We start from the raw sequence: 22,405 nt of genomic DNA, 5'->3' as shown, positions 1-22,405 counted from the left end.
GTAAATAAATTCATTTTATTTTTTAGGGTTCAGGGTCAGTGTTGGGTTTTTGGGTCGGGTAAAGGGGTATTTTTAGGGTTCAGGGTCAGTTTTGGGTTTTTGGGTAAAGGGGTATTTTTAGGTTTCAGGGTCAGTTTTCAGTTTTTGGGTAAAGGGGTATTTTTAGGGTTCAGGGTCAGTTTTCAGTTTTTGGGTAAAGGGGTATTTTTAGGGTTCAGGGTCAGTTTTCAGTTTTTGGGTAAAGGGGTATTTTTAGGGTTCAGGGTCAGTTTTCAGTTTTGGGGCAAAGGGGTATTTTTAGGGTTCAGGGTCAGTTTTGGGTTTTTGGGTAAAGGGGTATTTTTAGGGTTCAGGGTCAGTTTTCAGTTTTTGGGTATTATTTTATTATATTTTGTTACTATATATATATGTTTGAATTTAAGTAATTTTAAGTATATTTTAGTAATTAATTATTAATATTAATTTAATTTAACACTGTTTTTAGTAAATACGATATTTTTTACAACTATATTTTTGTAAACTATATTTTTAACTCGATATTTTTGTACTTACCTGTTTGTAGATAGAAACTCGATATTTTGACTCTCGATATTTTGTCAACGATATTTTTGATGGTCGATATTCTGTCCCTCGATATTATTTCAGTGATCCGTCTTGTGTCATGTGGTATCATGTGTCATGTGGTGTTATGTGTCGTCATGTATCATGTGGGGTCATAATGTCATGTGACATGTGTTGTCATATGTTGTCATGTAGTGTCATGTGTCATGTGTTGTCATGTGGTGCCATGTGTCATGTGATGTCATGTGTCATGTGGTGTCATGTGGTGTCATGTGTCGTTATGTGTCATGTGGTGTCATGAGCCATCTGTCATCATGTGTCATGTGTTATCATGTGTTGTCATGTGTCGTGTGTCATCATATGTCATATGGTATCATGTGGTGTCATGTCATGTGGTGTCACATGGTCATGTGTTGTGGTGTCATGTGTAATCATGTTTCATGTGGTACCAGGTGTCATCATGTTTAATCATGTGTTGTCATGTATCATGTGTTGTCAGTCATGTGGTATCGTTTGTCATATTGTGTCATGTGTCATGTGGTATCATGTGGTTTCATGTGTCATGTGTTGTCATGTGATGTCATGTATCGTCATGTTTATGTGTTGTAATGTGGTGTCTTGTGTCATGTGTTGTCATGTGGTGTCATATGTCATGTGTTGTCATGTGGTGACAGGTATCATGTGGTGTCATGTTTCATATTTTGTCATGTGTCATGTGGTATCATGTAGTGTCATGTGGTTTCATATGTCATCATGTGTTGTCATGGGTCATCATGTGATGTCATGTGTCATCATGTGGTATCATGTGTCATTATGGGTCATGTACTGTCATGTGTCATGTAGTGTCATGTGTAATGTGGTGTCATGTGTTGTCATGTGTTGTCATATGTCATGGGTTTCATGTGCCATCATGTGTCATGTGCCATGTGTCATCATGTGGTATCATGTGTCATCATGTGTCATGTGTCATCATGTGTCATGTGTCATGTGGTGTCATGTGTCATCATATGTCATGTGTCATGTGATGTCATGTGTCGTCATGTGTCATATGGTGTCATGTGTCGTCATTTATCATGTGGTGTCATGGTGTCATGTGTCATGTTTTATCATATGTTGTCATGTGGTGTCATGTGTCATGTGTTTTCATGTGGTGCCATGTGTCATGTGATGTCATGTATCATGTGGTGTCATGTGATGTCATGTGTCATTTGGTATCATGTGGTGTCTTGCCATGTGGTGTCATGTGGTGTCACATGTCATGTGTCATCATGTGTCATGTGTTATCATGTGTTGTCATGTGTTATCATGTGTCATATGGTGTCATGTGTCAACATGTGTCATGTGGTGTCGTGTGGTGTCACATGCCATCATGTGTCATTTAGTGTCATGTGGTGTCATGCGGTGTCATGTGCCATGTGTCATCATGTGTCGTTGTATGTCATCATGTGTCATGTGGTGTCATGTGTCATGTGGTGTCATGTCATGTGGTTTCATGTGGTATCATGTGGTGTCGTGGTGTCATTTGTCATCATGTTCCATGTGGTGCCAGGTGTCATCATGTTTCAACATGTGTTTTCATGTATCATGTGTTGTCATGTTTCATGTGTTGTAATGTGGTGTCTAGTGTCATGTGGTGTCATGTGGTGTCATGTGTCATCATGTGTCATGTGGTGTCATGTGCCATGTGTCATCATGTGTCTTGTGTTATCATGTGATGTCATGTGTCATGTGTCATCATATGTCACATGGTATCATGTATCATCATGTGTCATGTGGTGTCTTATGACGTCATGTATCATGTGTTGTCATGGTGTCATGTGTCATGTGTTGTCATATGTTGTCATGTGGTGTCATGTGTCATGTGTCTTCATGTGGTGCCATGTGTCATGTGATGTCATGTGTCATGTGTTGTCATGTGCCATGTGTCATCATGTGTTTTGTGTTATCATGTGATGTCATGTGTCATCATATGTCATGTGGTATCATGTGGTGTCATGTGGTGTCATGTCATGTGGTGTCACATGGTCATGTGTCATCATGTGTCATGTGCCATCATGTGTTGTCATGTGTCATGTGGTGTCATGTGTCAACATGTGTCATGTGGTGTCATGTGCCATGTGTCATCATGTGTCGTCATGTGTTGTCATATGTCATGTGGTGTCATGTGCCATCATGTGTCATGTGGTGTCATGTGCCATGTGTCATCATGTGTCATCATGTGTCATGTGGTGTCATGTGTCAACATGTGTCAAGTGGTGTCATGTGCCATCATGTATCATGTGGTGTCATGTGATGTCATGTGTCATTTGGTATCATGTGGTGTCATGTCATGTGGTGTCATGTGCCATCATGTGTCATGTGGTGTCATGTGCCATGTGTCATCATGTGTCATCATGTGTCATGTGGTGTCATGTGTCAACATGTGTCAAGTGGTGTCATGTGCCATCATGTATCATGTGGTGTCATGTGATGTCATGTGTCATTTGGTATCATGTGGTGTCATGTCATGTGGTGTCATGTGGTGTCACATGTCATGTGTCATCATGTGTCATGTGTTATCATGTGTTGTCATGTGTCATCATGTGTCATGTGGTGTCATGTGTCAACATGTGTCATGTGGTGTAGTGTGGTGTCACATGCCATCATGTGTCATTTAGTGTCATGTTGTGTCATGCGGTGTCATGTGCCATGTGTCATCATGTGTCATTGTGTGTCATCATGTGTCATGTGGTGTCATGTGTCATGTGGTGTCATGTCATGTGGTGTCATGTGGTATCATGTGGTATCATGTGGTATCATGTGTCATTATGGGTCATGTACTGTCATGTGTCATGTAGTGTCATGTGTAATGTGGTGTCATGTGTTGTCATGTGTTGTCATATGTCATGGGTTTCATGTGCCATCATGTGTCATGTGCCATGTTTCATCATGTGGTATCATGTGTCATCATGTGTCATGTGTCATCATGTGTCATGTGTCATGTGGTGTCATGTGTCATCATATGTCATGTGTCATGTGATGTCATGTGTCGTCATGTGTCATGTGGTGTCATGTGTCGTCATTTATCATGTGGTGTCATGGTGTCGTGTGTCATGTTTTATCATATGTTGTCATGTGGTGTCATGTGTCATTTGTTTTCATGTGGTGCCATGTGTCATGTGATGTCATGTATCATGTGGTGTCATGTGATGTCATGTGTCATTTAGTATCATGTGGTGTCTTGCCATGTGGTGTGATGTGGTGTCACATGTCATGTGTCATCATGTGTCATGTGTTATCATGTGTTGTCATGTGTTATCATGTGTCATGTGGTGTCATGTGTCAATATATGTCATGTGGTGTCGTGTGGTGTCACATGCCATCATGTGTCATTTAGTGTCATGTGGTGTCATGCAGTGTCATGTGCCATGTGTCATCATGTGTCGTTGTATGTCATCATGTGTCATGTGGTGTCATGTGTCATGTGGTGTCATGTCATGTGGTTTCATGTGGTATCATGTGGTATCGTGGTGTCATGTGTCATCATGTTTCATGTGGTGCCAGGTGTCATCATGTTTCAACATGTGTTTTGATGTATCATGTGTTGTCATGTTTCATGTGTTGTAATGTGGTGTCTAGTGTCATGTGGCGTCATGTGGTGTCATGTGTCATCATGTGTCATGTGGTGTCATGTGCCATGTGTCATCATGTGTCTTGTGTTATCATGTGATGTCATTTGTCATGTGTCATCATATGTCACATGGTATCATGTGTCATCATGTGTCATGTGGTGTCTTGTGTCATCATGTATCATGTGGTGTCATGGTGTCATGTGTCATGTGTTGTCATATGTTGTCATGTGGTGTCATGTGTCATGTGTCTTCATGTGGTGCCATGTGTCATGTGATGTCATGTGTCATGTGGTGTCATGTGCCATGTGTCATCATGTGTCTTGTGTTATCATGTGATGTCATGTGTCATCATATGTCATGTGGTATCATGTGGTGTCATGTCATGTGGTGTCACATGGTCATGTGTCATCATGTGTCATGTGCCATCATGTGTTGTCATGTGTCATGTGGTGTCATGTGTCAACATGTGTCATGTGGTGTCACGTGGTGTCATGTGCCATGTGTCATCATGTGTCGTCATGTGTTGTCATGTGTCATGTGGTGTCATGTGCCATCATGTGTCATGTGGTGTCATGTGCCATGTGTCATCATATGTTGTCATGTGTCATGTGGTGTCATGTGTCAACATGTGTCAAGTGATGTCATGTGCCATCATGTATCATGTGGTGTCATGTGATGTCATGTGTCATTTGGTATCATGTGATGTCATGTCATGTGGTGTCATGTGGTGTCACATGTCATGTGTCATCATGTGTCATGTGTTATCATGTGTTGTCATGTGTCATCATGTGTCATGTGGTGTCATGTGTCAACATGTGTCATGTGGTGTAGTGTGGTGTCACATGCCATCATGTGTCATTTAGTGTCATGTTGTGTCATGCGGTGTCATGTGCCATGTGTCATCATGTGTCATTGTGTGTCATCATGTGTCATGTGGTGTCATGTGTCATGTGGTGTCATGTCATGTGGTGTCTTGTGGTATCATGTGGTGTCATGTGTCGTGGTGTCATGTGTCATCATGTTTCATGTGGTGCCAGGTGTCATCATGTTTCATCATGTGTTTTCATGTATCATGTGTTGTCATGTTTCATGTGTTGTAATGTGGTGTCTAGTGTCATGTGGTGTCATGTGGTATCATGTGTCATCATGTGTCATGTGGTGTCATGTGCCATGTGTCATCATGTGTCTTGTGTTATCATGTGATGTCATGTGTCATGTGTCATCATATGTCACGTGGTACCATGTGTCATCATGTGTCATGTGGTGTCTTGTGTCGTCATGTATCATGTGGTGTCATGGTGTCATGTGTCATGTGTTGTCATATGTTGTCATATGGTGTCATGTGTCATGTGTCTTCATGTGGTGTCATGTGTCAACATGTGTCATGTGGTGTCACGTGGTGTCATGTGCCATGTGTCATCATGTCGTCATGTGTTGTCATGTGTCATGTGGTGTCATGTGTCAACATGTGTCATGTGGTGTCATGTGCCATCATGTGTCATGTGGTGTCATGTGGTGTCATGTGTCATCATATGTCCTTTGTCATGTGGTGTCATGTGTCATCATGTGGTGTCATGTGTCATGTGGTGTCATATGTTGTCATGTGGTGTCATGTGTTGTCATGATTCATGTGTTGTCATGTGGTGTCTTGTGTCATGTGGTATCATGTTATGGCATGTGGTGTCATGTGGTGTCATGTGCCATGTGTTGTCATGTAGTGGCATGTGGTGCCATGTGGTGTCATGTATTTCAAGGAAAACAAGTGGTCCCCAGCATAAACAAAATAATTTTAGCAAAATAATATATAGACCACAATGGGCTGCTATATAGTATACAAAATCCCTTGCCCAGCCGGGCAGGGAATGTTTATTCAAGTAATAATCTGTCTAAATGTATGAATAAAACAAGTAACCAAAGACATCAAGGTTACTGTAAGGCACAGTCCTGTGCCATACAAAAAGGAGGAAGTGAAAGAGGACAGTGAGTGCACACAATATCAGGCAAACAAAGTGAGCTAGCAGGCCACTGACATAAATTACAATCAACAGTGTGACCTGGAGTTAGTCAACCATACGCTAATGCAATACATTTCAAATATGGGACACTCTTAAAGCAGTCGACGGACGTTTCGATCCCAAGCTCAATTATAAAGGGATCATCTTCAGGACTTTCGTAATCAAAACTTTTGCCTGAATATAACCTTTTGACATAAAACCGCCTGTTATGGAAAAAATAGAAAGGAAAAAACAAAACAGAAGTATAATCAGTGATTAAAAAAGGCATGTACAGTTTTTGCTCTCCAGTTACTGTATTCGGAATCGCAGTGCATTTCGTGTGCATTCCGTGCCATTCATGTGAAGAATCATGTCATGTGTCATGTGGTGTCATGTGCCGTGTGGTGTCACGTGGTGTCATGTGTCATTTGGTGTCATGTGTTGTCATGTTTCATGTGTTGTAATGTGGTGTCTGGTGTCATGTGGTGTCATGTTTCATGTGTTGTAATGTGGTGTCATGTGCCATGTGTCATCATGTGTCTTGTGTTATCATGTGATGTCATTTGTCATGTGTCATCATATGTCACATGGTATCATGTGTCATCATGTGTCATGTGGTGTCTTGTGTCATCATGTATCATGTGGTGTCATGGTGTCATGTGTCATGTGTTGTCATATGTTGTCATGTGGTGTCATGTGTCATGTGTCTTCATGTGGTGCCATGTGTCATGTGATGTCATGTGTCATGTGGTGTCATGTGCCATGTGTCATCATGTGTCTTGTGTTATCATGTGATGTCATGTGTCATCATATGTCATGTGGTATCATGTGGTGTCATGTCATGTGGTGTCACATGGTCATGTGTCATCATGTGTCATGTGCCATCATGTGTTGTCATGTGTCATGTGGTGTCATGTGTCAACATGTGTCATGTGGTGTCACGTGGTGTCATGTGCCATGTGTCATCATGTGTCGTCATGTGTTGTCATGTGTCATGTGGTGTCATGTGCCATCATGTGTCATGTGGTGTCATGTGCCATGTGTCATCATATGTTGTCATGTGTCATGTGGTGTCATGTGTCAACATGTGTCAAGTGGTGTCATGTGCCATCATGTATCATGTGGTGTCATGTGATGTCATGTGTCATTTGGTATCATGTGATGTCATGTCATGTGGTGTCATGTGGTGTCACATGTCATGTGTCATCATGTGTCATGTGTTATCATGTGTTGTCATGTGTCATCATGTGTCATGTGGTGTCATGTGTCAACATGTGTCATGTGGTGTAGTGTGGTGTCACATGCCATCATGTGTCATTTAGTGTCATGTTGTGTCATGCGGTGTCATGTGCCATGTGTCATCATGTGTCATTGTGTGTCATCATGTGTCATGTGGTGTCATGTGTCATGTGGTGTCATGTCATGTGGTGTCTTGTGGTATCATGTGGTGTCATGTGTCGTGGTGTCATGTGTCATCATGTTTCATGTGGTGCCAGGTGTCATCATGTTTCATCATGTGTTTTCATGTATCATGTGTTGTCATGTTTCATGTGTTGTAATGTGGTGTCTAGTGTCATGTGGTGTCATGTGGTATCATGTGTCATCATGTGTCATGTGGTGTCATGTGCCATGTGTCATCATGTGTCTTGTGTTATCATGTGATGTCATGTGTCATGTGTCATCATATGTCACGTGGTACCATGTGTCATCATGTGTCATGTGGTGTCTTGTGTCGTCATGTATCATGTGGTGTCATGGTGTCATGTGTCATGTGTTGTCATATGTTGTCATATGGTGTCATGTGTCATGTGTCTTCATGTGGTGTCATGTGTCAACATGTGTCATGTGGTGTCACGTGGTGTCATGTGCCATGTGTCATCATGTCGTCATGTGTTGTCATGTGTCATGTGGTGTCATGTGTCAACATGTGTCATGTGGTGTCATGTGCCATCATGTGTCATGTGGTGTCATGTGGTGTCATGTGTCATCATATGTCCTTTGTCATGTGGTGTCATGTGTCATCATGTGGTGTCATGTGTCATGTGGTGTCATATGTTGTCATGTGGTGTCATGTGTTGTCATGATTCATGTGTTGTCATGTGGTGTCTTGTGTCATGTGGTATCATGTTATGGCATGTGGTGTCATGTGGTGTCATGTGCCATGTGTTGTCATGTAGTGGCATGTGGTGCCATGTGGTGTCATGTATTTCAAGGAAAACAAGTGGTCCCCAGCATAAACAAAATAATTTTAGCAAAATAATATATAGACCACAATGGGCTGCTATATAGTATACAAAATCCCTTGCCCAGCCGGGCAGGGAATGTTTATTCAAGTAATAATCTGTCTAAATGTATGAATAAAACAAGTAACCAAAGACATCAAGGTTACTGTAAGGCACAGTCCTGTGCCATACAAAAAGGAGGAAGTGAAAGAGGACAGTGAGTGCACACAATATCAGGCAAACAAAGTGAGCTAGCAGGCCACTGACATAAATTACAATCAACAGTGTGACCTGGAGTTAGTCAACCATACGCTAATGCAATACATTTCAAATATGGGACACTCTTAAAGCAGTCGACGGACGTTTCGATCCCAAGCTCAATTATAAAGGGATCATCTTCAGGACTTTCGTAATCAAAACTTTTGCCTGAATATAACCTTTTGACATAAAACCGCCTGTTATGGAAAAAATAGAAAGGAAAAAACAAAACAGAAGTATAATCAGTGATTAAAAAAGGCATGTACAGTTTTTGCTCTCCAGTTACTGTATTCGGAATCGCAGTGCATTTCGTGTGCATTCCGTGCCATTCATGTGAAGAATCATGTCATGTGTCATGTGGTGTCATGTGCCGTGTGGTGTCACGTGGTGTCATGTGTCATTTGGTGTCATGTGTTGTCATGTTTCATGTGTTGTAATGTGGTGTCTGGTGTCATGTGGTGTCATGTTGTGTCATGTGTCATCATGTGTCATGTGCCATGTGTCATCATGTGTCATGTGTTATCACGTGATGTCATGTGTCATGTGTCATCATATGTCTTGTGGTGTCATGTCATGTGGTATCACATGGTCATGTGTCATCATGTGTCATGTGCCATCATGTGTTGTCATGTGTCGTCATGTGTCATGTGGTGTCATGTGTCAACATGTGTCATGTGATGTCATGTTTTGTCATGTTTCATGTGTTGTAATGTGGTGTCTGGTGTCATGTGGTATCATGTGGTGTCATGTGTCATGTGGTGTCATGTGGTGTCATGTGGTGTCATGTGCCATGTGTCATCATGTGTCATGTGTTATCATGCGATGTCATGTGTCATGTGTCATCATATCTCATGTGGTATCATGTGGTGTCATGTGGTGTCATGTGCCATCATGTGTTGTCATGTGTCATGTGTTGTCATGTGTCAACATGTGTCATGTGGTGCCATGTGGTGTCATGTGCCATGTGTCATCATGGATCTTCATGTGTCATGTGGTGTCATGTGTCAACATGTGTCATGTGGTGTCATGTGGTGTCATGCGCCATCATGTGTCATGTGGTGTCATGTGCCATGCGTCATCATGTGTCGTCATGTGTGTCATCATGTGGCATGTGGTATCATGTGTCATGTGGTGTCATGTGTCATCATATGTCCTGTGTCATGTGGTGTCATGTGTCATCATGTGTCATCACGTGGTGTCATGTGTCATGTGGTGTCATATGTTGTCATGTGGTGTCATGTGTTGTCATGATTCATGTGTTGTCATGTGGTGTCTTGTGTCATGTGATGTCATGTGGTGTCATGTGTCATCATGTGTCATGTGGTATCATGTGTCATGTGTTGTCATGTAGTGTCATATGTCATGTCTTGTTATGTGTCATGTGTTGTCATGTGTTGTCATGTGTCATGTGATGTCATGTGTCATGTGTTGTCATGTAGTTTCATGTGTTGTCATGTGGTGTCATGTTTCATGTGTTGTCATGTGGTGTCATGTGTCATGTGTTGTCATGTATCGTCATGTGGTTTCATGTGTCATCATGTGGCATCATGTGTCATTTACTTTCATGTACTGTCATGTGTCATGTGGTGTCATGTGGTGTCATGTTGTGTCTTGTGCCATGTCTCATCATGTGTCATGTGTTATCATGTGTTGTCATGTGTTATGTGGTGTCATGTGGTGTCATGTGTCAACATGTGTCATGTGGTGTCATGTGTCATCATGTGTCATCATGTGGTGTCACATGCCATGTGGTGTCATGTGCCATGTGTCGTCATGTAGTGTCATGTGATGCCATGTGGTGTCATGTGTCATCATGTGTTTTCATGTTTTGTCTTGTGGTGTCATGTGTCATTATGTGGTATCATATGTGATTTACTGTCATGTAGTGTCATGTGTCATGTGGTGTCGTGTTGTCATGTGTTGTCATGTTTCATGTGTGGTCATGCGGTGTCTTGTGTCAAGTGGTATTATGTGGTATCATGTGTCATCATGTGTCATGTGGTGTCATGTGTCGTCATGTATCATGTGGTTTCATGGTGTCATGTGTCATGTGTTGTCATATGTTGTCATGTGGTGTCATGTGTCATGTGGTGTCATATGTTGTCATGTGGTGTCATGTGTTGTCATGATTCATGTGCTGTCATGTGGTGTCTTGTGTCATGTGGTGTCATGTGATGTCATGTGGTGTCATGTGTCATGTGGTGTTATATATTCATGTATTGTCATGTGTCATGTGGTGTCATGTGCCGTGTGGTGTCACGTGGTATCATGTGTCATTTGGTGTTATGTGTTGTCATGTTTCATGTGTTGTAATGTGGTGTCTGGTGTCATGTGGTGTCATGTGGTATCATGTGTCATCATGTGTCATGTGCCATGTGTCATCATGTGTCATGTGTTATCACGTGATGTCATGTGTCATGTGTCATCATATGTCTTGTGGTGTCATGTCATGTGGTATCACATTGTCATGTGTCATGTGCCATCATGTGTTGTCATGTGTCGTCATGTGTCATGTGGTGTCATGTGTCAACATGTGTCATGTGGTGTCATGTTTTGTCATGTTTCATGTGTTGTAATGTGGTGTCTGGTGTCATGTGGTGTCATGTGGTATCATGTGTCATCATGTGTCATGTGGTGTCATGTGGTGTCATGTGCCATGTGTCATCATGTGTCATGTGTTATCATGCGATGTCATGTGTCATGTGTCATCATATCTCATGTGGTATCATGTGGTGTCATGTGGTGTCATGTGCCATCATGTGTTGTCATGTGTCGTCATGTGTCATGTGTTGTCATATGTCAACATGTGTCATGTGGTGTCATGTGGTGTCATGTGCCATGTGTCATCATGGATCTTCATGTGTCATGTGGTGTCATGTGTCAACATGTGTCATGTGGTGTCATGTGGTGTCATGCGCCATCATGTGTCATGTGGTGTCATGTGCCATGCGTCATCATGTGTCATGTGGTATCATGTGTCATGTGGTGTCATGTGTCTTCATATGTCCTGTGTCATGCGGTGTCATGTGTCATCATGTGTCATCATGTGGTGTCATGTGTCATGTGGTGTCATATGTTGTCATGTGGTGTCATATGTTGTCATGATTCATGTGTTGTCATGTGGTGTCTTGTGTCATGTGATGTCATGTGGTGTCATGTGTCATCATGTGTCATGTGGTATCATGTGTCATGTGTTGTCATGTAGTGTCATATGTCATGTCTTGTTATGTGTCATGTGTTGTCATGTGTTGTCATGTGTTGTCATGTGTCATGTGATGTCATGTGTCATGTGTTGTCATGTAGTTTCATGTGTTGTCATGTGGTGTCATGTTTCATGTGTTGTCATGTGGTGTCATGTGTCATGTGTTGTCATGTATCGTCATGTGGTTTCATGTGTCATCATGTGGTATCATGTGTCATTTACTTTCATGTACTGTCATGTGTCATGTGGTGTCATGTGGTGTCATGTTGTGTCTTGTGCCATGTCTCATCATGTGTCATGTGTTATCATGTGTTGTCATGTGTCATGTGGTGTCATGTGGTGTCATGTGTCAACATGTGTCATGTGGTGTCATGTGTTGTTATGTGGTGTCATGTGTTGTCATGATTCATGTGTCGTCATGTAGTGTCATGTGATGCCATGTGGTGTCATGTGTCATCATGTGTCATCATGTGGTGTCACATGCCATGTGGTGTCATGTGGTGTCATGTGCCATGTGTCGTCATGTAGTGTCATGTGATGCCATGTGGTGTCATGTGTCATCATGTGTTTTCATGTTTCGTCTTGTGATGTCATGTGTCATTATGTGGTATCATATGTAATTTACTGTCATGTAGTGTCATGTGTCATGTGGTGTCGTGTTGTCATGTGTTGTCATGTTTCATGTGTGGTCATGCGGTGTCTTGTGTCAAGTGGTGTTATGTGGTATCATGTGTCATCATGTGTCATGTGGTGTCATGTGTCGTCATGTATCATGTGGTTTCATGGTGTCATGTGTCATGTGTTGTCATATGTTGTCATGTGGTGTCATGTGTCATGTGGTGTCATATGTTGTCATGTGGTGTCATGTGTTGTCATGATTCATGTGCTGTCATGTGGTGTCTTGTGTCATGTGGTGTCATGTGATGTCATGTGGTGTCATGTGTCATGTGGTGTTATGTATTCATGTATTGTCATGTGTCATGTGGTGTCATGTGCCGTGTGGTGTCACGTGGTGTCATGTGTCATTTGGTGTCATGTGTTGTCATGTTTCATGTGTTGTTATGTGGTGTCTGGTGTCTTGTGGTGTCATGTGGTGTCATGTGTCATATGCCATGTGTCATCATGTGTCATGTGATGTCATGTGTCATGTGTCATCATATGTCATGTGGTGTCATGTGGTGTTATGTCATGTGGTATCACATGGTCATGTGTCATCATGTGTCATGTGCCATCATGTGTTGTCATGTGTCGTCATGTGTCATGTGGTGTCATGTGTCAACATGTGTCATGTGGTGTCATGTGTTATCATGTTTCATGTGTTTTAATGTGGTGTCTGGTGTCATGTGGTGTCATGTGGTGTCATGTGTCATCATGTGTCATGTGGTGTCATGTGGTGTCATGTGCCATGTGTCATCATGTGTCATGTGTTATCATGCGATGTCATGTGTCATGTATCATCATATCTCATGTGGTATCATGTGGTGTGATGTGGTGTCATGTCATGTGTCATGTGGTGTCATGTGCCATCATGTGTTGTCATGTGTCGTCATGTGTCATGTGGTGTCATGTGTCATGTGGTGTCATGTGTCATGTGGTGTCATGTGGCGTCATGTGCCATGTGTCATCATGTATCTTCATGTGTTGTCATGTGTCATGTGGTGTCATGTGTCATGTGGAGTCATGTGGTATCATGTGCCATCATGTGTCATGTGGTATCATGTGCCATGCATCATCATGTGTCGTCATGTGTGTCATCATTTGTCATGTGGTATCATGTGTCATGTGGTGTCATGTGTCATCATATGTCCTGTGTCATGTGGTGTCATGTGTCATCATTTGTCATCATGTGGTATCATGTGTCATGTGGTGTCATATGTTGTCATGTGGTGTCATGTGTTGTCATGATTCATGTGTTGTCAAGTGGTGTCTTGTGTCATCATGTGTCATGTGGTATCATGTGTCATGTGTTGTCATGTAGTGTCATGTGTCATGTCTTGTTATGTATCATGTGTTGTCATGTATCATGTGATGTCATGTGTCATGTTTTGTCATGTAGTTTCATGTGTTGTCATATGGTGTCATGTTTCATGTGTTGTCATGTGGTGTCATGTGTTGTCATGTAGTGTCATGTGGTGCCATGTGGTGTCATGTATCATCATGTGTTGTCATGTATCGTCATGTGGTTTCATGTGTCATCATGTGGTATCATGTGTCATTTACTGTCATGTACTGTCATGTGTCATGTGGTGTCATGTGGTGTCATGTTGTGTCATTTGCCATGTCTCATCATGTGTCATGTGTTATCACGTGTTGTCATGTGTCATGTGGTGTCATGTGGTGTCATGTGTCAACATGTGTCATGTGGTGTCATGTGTTGTTATGTGGCGTCATATGTCATCATGTGTCATCATGTGGTGTCACATGCCATGTAGTGTCATGTGGTGTCATGTGCCATGTGTCGTCATGTACTGTCATGTGATGCCATGTGGTGTCATGTGTCATCATGTGTTTTCATGTTTCGTCATGTGGTGTCATGTGTCATTATGTGGTATCATGTGTCATTTACTGTCATGTACTGTCATGTGTCATGTAGTGTAATGTGTCATGTGGTGTTGTGTTGTCATGTGTTGTCATGTTTCATGTGTTGTCATGTGGTGTCTTGTGTCAAGTGGTGTTATGTCGTATCATGTGTCATCATGTGTCATGTGGTGTCATGTGTCGTCATGTATCATGTGGTTTTATGGTGTCATGTGTCATGTGTTGTCTTATGTTGTCATATGTTGTCATGTGGTGTCATGTGTCATGTGGTGTCATATGTTGTCATGTGGTGTCATGTGTTGTCATGATTCATGTGTTGTCATGTGGTGTCTTGTGTCATGTGGTGTCATGTGATGTCATGTGGTGTCATGTGGTGTCATGTGTCATCATGTGTCATGTGGTATCATGTTTCATGTGTTGTCATGTAGTGTCATGTGTCATGTCATGTTATGTGTCATGTGGTGTCATGTGTTGTCATGTGTTGTGTGTCATGTGTCATCATATGTCATATGGTATCATGTGGTGTCATTTCATGTGGTATCACATGGTCATGTGTGGTGTTGTCATGTTTCATGTGGTGCCAGGTGTCATCATGTTTCATCATGTGTTGTCATGTATTATGTGTAGTCAGTCATGTGGTATTGTGTGTCATATTGTGTCATGTGTCATGTGGTATCATGTGGTATCATGTGTCATCATGTGTCATGTGGTGTCATGTGCCATGTGTCATCATGTGTCTTGTGTTATCATGTGATGTCATGTGTCATGTGTCATCATATGTCATGTGGTATCATGTGTCATCATGTGTCATGTGGTGTTATGTGTCGTCATGTATCATGTGGTGTCATGGTGTCATGTGTCATGTGTCATGTGTTGTCATATGTTGTCATGTGGTATCATGTGTCATGCGTCTTCATGTGGTGTCATGTGTCATGTGTTGTTATGTGGTGTCATGTGTTGTCATGTAGTGTCATGTGGTGCCATGTGGTGTCATGTGTCATCATGTGTCATGTGGTGTCATGTGCCATGTGTCATCATGTGTCATGTGTTATCATGTGATGTAATGTGTCATGTGTCATGTGATATCATGTGGTATCATGTGTCATGATGTGTTGTCAGTCATGTGGTATCGTTTGTCATATTGTGTCATGTGTCATGTGGTATCATGTGGTGTCATGTGTCATGTGTTGTCATGTGATGTCATGTATCGTCATGTTTTATGTATTGTAATGTTGTGTCTTGTGTCATGTGTTGTCATGTGGTGTCATGTTTCATATTTTGTCATGTGTCATGTGGTATCATGTAGTGTCATGTGGTTTCATGTCATCATGTGTTGTCATGGGTCATCATGTGATGTCATGTGTCATCATGTGGTATCATGTGTCATTATGGGTCATGTACTGTCATGTGTCATGTAGTGTCATGTGTCATGTGGTGTCATGTGTTGTCATGTGTTGTCATGTGTCATGGGTTTCATGTGCCATCATGTGTCATGTGCCATGTGTCATCATGTGGTATCATGTGTCATCATGTGTCATGTGTCATCATGTGTCATGTATTGTCATATGGTTTCATGTGGTGTCATGTGTCATGTGGTTTCATGTGTCATCATATGTCATGTGTCATGTGATGTCATGTGTCGTCATGTGTCATGTGGTGTCATGTGTCGTCATTTATCATGTGGTGTCATGGTGTCATGTGTCATGTTTTATCATATGTTGTCATGTGGTGTCATGTGTCATGTGTTTTCATGTGGTGCCATGTGTCATGTGATGTCATATATCATGTGGTGTCATTTGATGTCATGTGTCATTTGGTATCATGTGGTGTCATGCCATGTGGTGTCATGTGGTGTCACATGTCATGTGTCATCATGTGTCATGAGTTATCATGTGTTGTCATGTGTCATCATGTGTCATGTGGTGTCATGTGTCAACATGTGTCATGTGGTGTCGTGTGGTGTCACATGCCATCATGTGTCATTTAGTGTCATGTGGTGTCATGCGGTGTCATGTGCCATGTGTCATCATGTGTCATTGTATGTCATCATGTGTCATGTGGTGTCATGTGTCATGTGGTGTCATGTCATGTGGTTTCATGTGGTATCATGTGGTGTCATATGTCGTGTTGTCATGTGTCATCATGTTTCATGTGGTGCCAGGTGTCATCATGTTTCATCATGTGTTTTCATGTATCATGTGTTGTCGTGTTTCATGTGTTGTAATGTGGTGTCTAGTGTCATGTGGTGTCATGTGGTGTCTTGTGTCGTCATGTATCATGTGGTGTCATGATATCATGTGTCATGTGTTGTCATGTGGTGTCATGTGTCATGTGTCTTCATGTGGTGCCATGTGTCATGTGATGTCATGTGTCATGTGGTGTCATGTGCCATGTGTCATCATGTGTCTTGTGTTATCATGTGATGTCATGTGTCATCATATGTCATGTGGTATCATGTGGTGTCATGTGGTGTCATGTCATGTGGTGTCACATGGTCATGTGTCATCATGTGTCATGTGCCATCATGTGTTGTCATGTGTCATGTGTCAACATGTGTCATGTGGTGTCACGTGGTGTCATGTGCCATGTGTCATCGTGTGTCGTCATGTGTTGTCATGTGTCATGTGGTGTCATGTGTCAACATGTATCATGTGGTGTCATGTGCCATCATGTGTCATGTGGTGTCATGTGCCATGTGTCATCATGTGTCATCATGTGTTGTCATGTGTCGTGTGGTGTCATGTGTCAAAATGTGTCAAGTGGTGTCATGTGCCATCATGTATCATGTGGTGTCATGTGATGTCATGTGTCATTTGGTATCATGTGGTGTCATGCCATGTGGTGTCATGTGGTGTCACATGTCATGTGTCATCATGTGTCATGTGTTATCAGGTATTGTCATGTGTCATCATGTGTCATGTGGTGTCATGTGTCAACATGTGTCATGTGGTGTCGTGTGGTGTCACATGCCATCATGTGTCATTTAGTGTCATGTGGTGTCATGCGGTGTCATGTGCCATGTGTCATCATGTTTCGTTGTATGTCATCATGTGTCATGTGGTGTCATGTGTTGTCATGTCATGTGGTGTCATGTGTCGTGGTGTCATGTGTCATCATGTTTCATGTGGTGCCAGGTGTCATCATGTTTCATCATGTGTTTTCATGTATCATGTGTTGTCATGTTTCATGTGTTGTAATGTGGTGTCTAGTGTCATGTGGTGTCATGTGGTATCATGTGTCATCATGTGTCATGTGGTGTCATGTGCCATGTGTCATCATGTGTCTTGTGTTATCATGTGATGTCATGTGTCATGTGTCATCATATGTCACGTGGTATCATGTGTCATCATGTGTCATGTGGTGTATTTTGTCGTCATGTATCATGTGGTGTCATGGTGTCATGTGTCATGTGTTGTCATATGTTGTCATGTGGTGTCATGTGTCATGTGTCTTCATGTGATGCCATGTGTCATGTGATGTCATGTGTCATGTGGGTCATGTGCCATGTGTCATCATGTGTCTTGTGTTATCATGTGATGTCATGTGTCATCATATGTCATGTGGTATCATGTGGTGTCATGTGCCATGTGTCATCATGTGTTGTCATGTGTCATATGGTGTCATGTGTCAACATGTATCATGTGGTGTCATGTGCCATCATGTGTCATGTGGTGTCATGTGCCATGTGTCATCATGTGTCATCATGTGTCATCATGTGTTGTCATGTGTCATGTGGTGTCATGTGTCAACATGTGTCATGTGGTGTCACGTGGTGTCATGTGCCATGTGTCATCATGTGTTGTCATGTGTCATATGGTGTCATGTGTCAACATGTATCATGTGGTGTCATGTGCCATCATGTGTCATGTGGTGTCATGTGCCATGTGTCATCATGTGTCATCATGTGTCATCATGTGTTGTCATGTGTCATGTGGTGTCATGTGTCAACATGTGTCATGTGGTGTCATGTGCCATCATGTATCATGGTGTTGTCATGTGATGTCATGTGTCATTTGGTATCATGTGGTGTCATGTCATGTGGTGTCATGTGGTGTCACATGTCATGTGTCATCATGTGTCATGTGTTATCATGTGTTGTCATGTGTCATCATGTGTCATCATGTGTCATGTGGTGTCATGTGTCAACATATGTCATGTGGTGTCACATGCCATCATGTGTCATTTAGTGTCATGTTGTGTCATGCGGTGCCATGTGCCATGTGTCATCATGTGTCGTTGTGTGTCATCATGTGTCATGTGGTGTCATATGTCATGTGGTATCATGTGGTATCATGTGGTGTCATGTGTCGTGGTGTCATGTGTCATCATGTTTCATGTGGTGCCAGGTGTCATCATGTTTCATCATGTGTTTTCATGTATCATGTGTTGTCAGTCATGTGGTATCGTGTGTCATATTGTGTCATGTGCCATGTGTCATCATGTGTCTTGTGTTATCATGTGATATCATGTGTCATGTGTCATCATATGTCATGTGGTATCATGTGTCATCATGTGTCATCATGTGTCATGTGGTGTCATGTGTCGTCATGTATCATGTGATGTCATGGTGTCATGTGTTGTCATATGTTGTCATGTGGTGTCATGTGTCATGTGTTGTCATGTGGTATCATGTGTTGTCATGTAGTGTCATGTGGTGCCATGTGGTGTCATGTGTCATCATGTGTCATGTGGTGTCATGTGCCATGTGTCATTATGTGTCATGTGTTATCATGTGATGTAATGTGTCATGTGTCATGTGATGTCATGTGTCATCATGTGGTGTCATGTGTCGTCATGTGTTGTCATGTTTTATGTGTTGTCATGGTGTCATGTGTTATCATATGTTGTCATGTGGTGTCATGTGTCATGTGTTGTCATGTGGTATCATGTGTTGTCATGTAGTGTCATGTGGTGCCATGTGGTGTCATGTGTCATCATGTGTCATGTGATGTCATGTGCCATGTGTCATCATGTGTCATGTGTTATCATGTGATGTAATGTGTCATGTGTCATGTGATGTCATGTGTCATCATGTGGTGTCATGTGTCGTCATGTGTTGTCATGTTTTATGTGTTGTCATGTGGTGTCTTGTGTGGTGCACAGACATAATATCGACTCCAAAATATCGTTTGGACAGAATATCGAGTTTAAAATATCGTTTGACAAAATATCGACAGGACAGAATATAGACAGCCAAAATATCGTTTTTAAGGTAAGTGAAGTAATATTGACTGTAAATAATATAGAAAGTGAAAATATGTAAGTATATAATATAGATAGTAAAAAAATTCATTTTATTTTTTAGGGTTCAGGGTCAGTTTTGGGTTTTTGGGTAAAGGGGTATTTTTAGGTTTCAGGGTCAGTTTTCAGTATTTGGGTAAAGGGGTATTTTTAGGGTTCAGGGTCAGTTTTCAGTTTTTGGGTAAAGGGGTATTTTTAGGGTTCAGGGTCAGTTTTCAGTTTTTGGGTAAAGGGGTATTTTTAGGGTTCAGGGTCAGTTTTCAGTTTTTGGGCAAAGGGGTATTTTTAGGGTTCAGGGTCAGTTTTGGGTTTTTGGGTAAAGGGGTATTTTTAGGGTTCAGGGTCAGTTTTCAGTTTTTGGGTATTATTTTATTATATTTTGTTACTATGTATATATGTTTTAATAAATATGAAATAAAAAAATATTTATTTAACTTTCATTAATTATTTAATTATTATAAGTTAATTTAAGTAATTTTAAGTATATTTTAGTAATTAATTATTAATATTAATTTAATTTAACACTGTTTTTAGTAAATACGATATTTTTTACAACTATATTTTTGTAAACTATATTTTTAACTCGATATTTTTGTACTTACCTGTTTGTAGATAGAAACTCGATATTTTGACTCTCGATATTTTGTCAACGATATTTTTGATGGTCGATATTCTGTCCCTCGATATTATTTCAGTGATCCGTCTTGTGTCATGTGGTATCATGTGTCATGTGTCATGTGGTGTTATGTGTCGTCATGTATCATGTGGGGTCATAATGTCATGTGTCATGTGTTGTCATATGTTGTCATGTAGTGTCATGTGTCATGTGTCGTCATGTGGTGCCATGTGTCATGTGATGTCATGTGTCATGTGGTGTCATGTGGTGTCATGTGTCGTCATGTGTCATGTGGTGTCATGAGCCATCTGTCATCATGTGTCATGTGTTATCATGTGTTGTCATGTGTCGTGTGTCATCATATGTCATATGGTATCATGTGGTGTCATGTCATGTGGTGTCACATGGTCATGTGTTGTGGTGTCATGTGTAATCATGTTTCATGTGGTACCAGGTGTCATCATGTTTAATCATGTGTTGTCATGTATCATGTGTTGTCAGTCATGTGGTATCGTTTGTCATATTGTGTCATGTGTCATGTGGTATCATGTGGTTTCATGTGTCATGTGTTGTCATGTGATGTCATGTATCATCATGTTTATGTGTTGTAATGTGGTGTCTTGTGTCATGTGTTGTCATGTGGTGTCATATGTCATGTGTTGTCATGTGGTGACAGGTATCATGTGGTGTCATGTTTCATAGTTTGTCATGTGTCATGTGGTATCATGTAGTGTCATGTGGTTTCATATGTCATCATGTGTTGTCATGGGTCATCATGTGATGTCATGTGTCATCATGTGGTATCATGTGTCATTATGGGTCATGTACTGTCATGTGTCATGTAGTGTCATGTGTAATGTGGTGTCATGTGTTGTCATGTGTTGTCATATGTCATGGGTTTCATGTGCCATCATGTGTCATGTGCCATGTGTCATCATGTGGTATCATGTGTCATCATGTGTCATGTGTCATCATGTGTCATGTGTCATGTGGTGTCATGTGTCATCATATGTCATGTGTCATGTGATGTCATGTGTCGTCATGTGTCATGTGGTGTCATGTGTCGTCATTTATCATGTGATGTCATGGTGTCATGTGTCATGTTTTATCATATGTTGTCATGTGGTGTCATGTGTCATGTGTTTTCATGTGGTGCCATGTGTCATGTGATGTCATGTATCATGTGGTGTCATGTGATGTCATGTGTCATTTGGTATCATGTGGTGTCTTGCCATGTGGTGTCATGTGGTGTCACATGTCATGTGTCATCATGTGTCATGTATTATCATGTGTTGTCATGTGTTATCATGTGTCATGTGGTGTCATGTGTCAACATGTGTCATGTGGTGTCGTGTGGTGTCACATGCCATCATGTGCCATTTAGTGTCATGTGGTGTCATGCGGTGTCATGTGCCATGTGTCATCATATGTCGTTGTATGTCATCATGTGTCATGTGGTGTCATGTGTCATGTGGTGTCATGTCATGTGGTTTCATGTGGTATCATGTGGTGTCGTGGTGTCATGTGTCATCATGTTTCATGTGGTGCCAGGTGTCATCATGTTTCAACATGTGTTTTCATGTATCATGTGTTGTCATGTTTCATGTGTTGTAATGTGGTGTCTAGTGTCATGTGGTGTCATATGGTGTCATGTGTCATCATGTGTCATGTGGTGTCATGTGCCATGTGTCATCATGTGTCTTGTGTTATCATGTGATGTCATGTGTCATGTGTCATCATATGTCACATGGTATCATGTATCATCATGTGTCATGTGGTGTCTTGTGTCGTCATGTATCATGTGGTGTCATGGTGTCATGTGTCATGTGTTGTCATATGTTGTCATGTGGTGTCATGTGTCATGTGTCTTCATGTGGTGCCATGTGTCATGTGATGTCATGTGTCATGTGGTGTCATGTGCCATGTGTCATCATGTGTTTTGTGTTATCATGTGATGTCATGTGTCATCATATGTCATGTGGTATCATGTGGTATCATGTCATGTGGTGTCACATGGTCATGTGTCATCATGTGTCATGTGCCATCATGTGTTGTCATGTGTCATGTGGTGTCATGTGTCAACATGTGTCATGTGGTGTCATGTGCCATGTGTCATCATGTGTCGTCATGTGTTGTCATGTGTCATGTGGTGTCATGTGCCA

The sequence above is a fragment of the Lissotriton helveticus genome, chromosome 3_2, assembly GCF_964261635.1.
Source record: "Lissotriton helveticus chromosome 3_2, aLisHel1.1, whole genome shotgun sequence".
Lineage (NCBI taxonomy): Eukaryota > Metazoa > Chordata > Amphibia > Caudata > Salamandridae > Lissotriton > Lissotriton helveticus.
Note: the sequence above shows the minus strand (reverse complement) of the source record.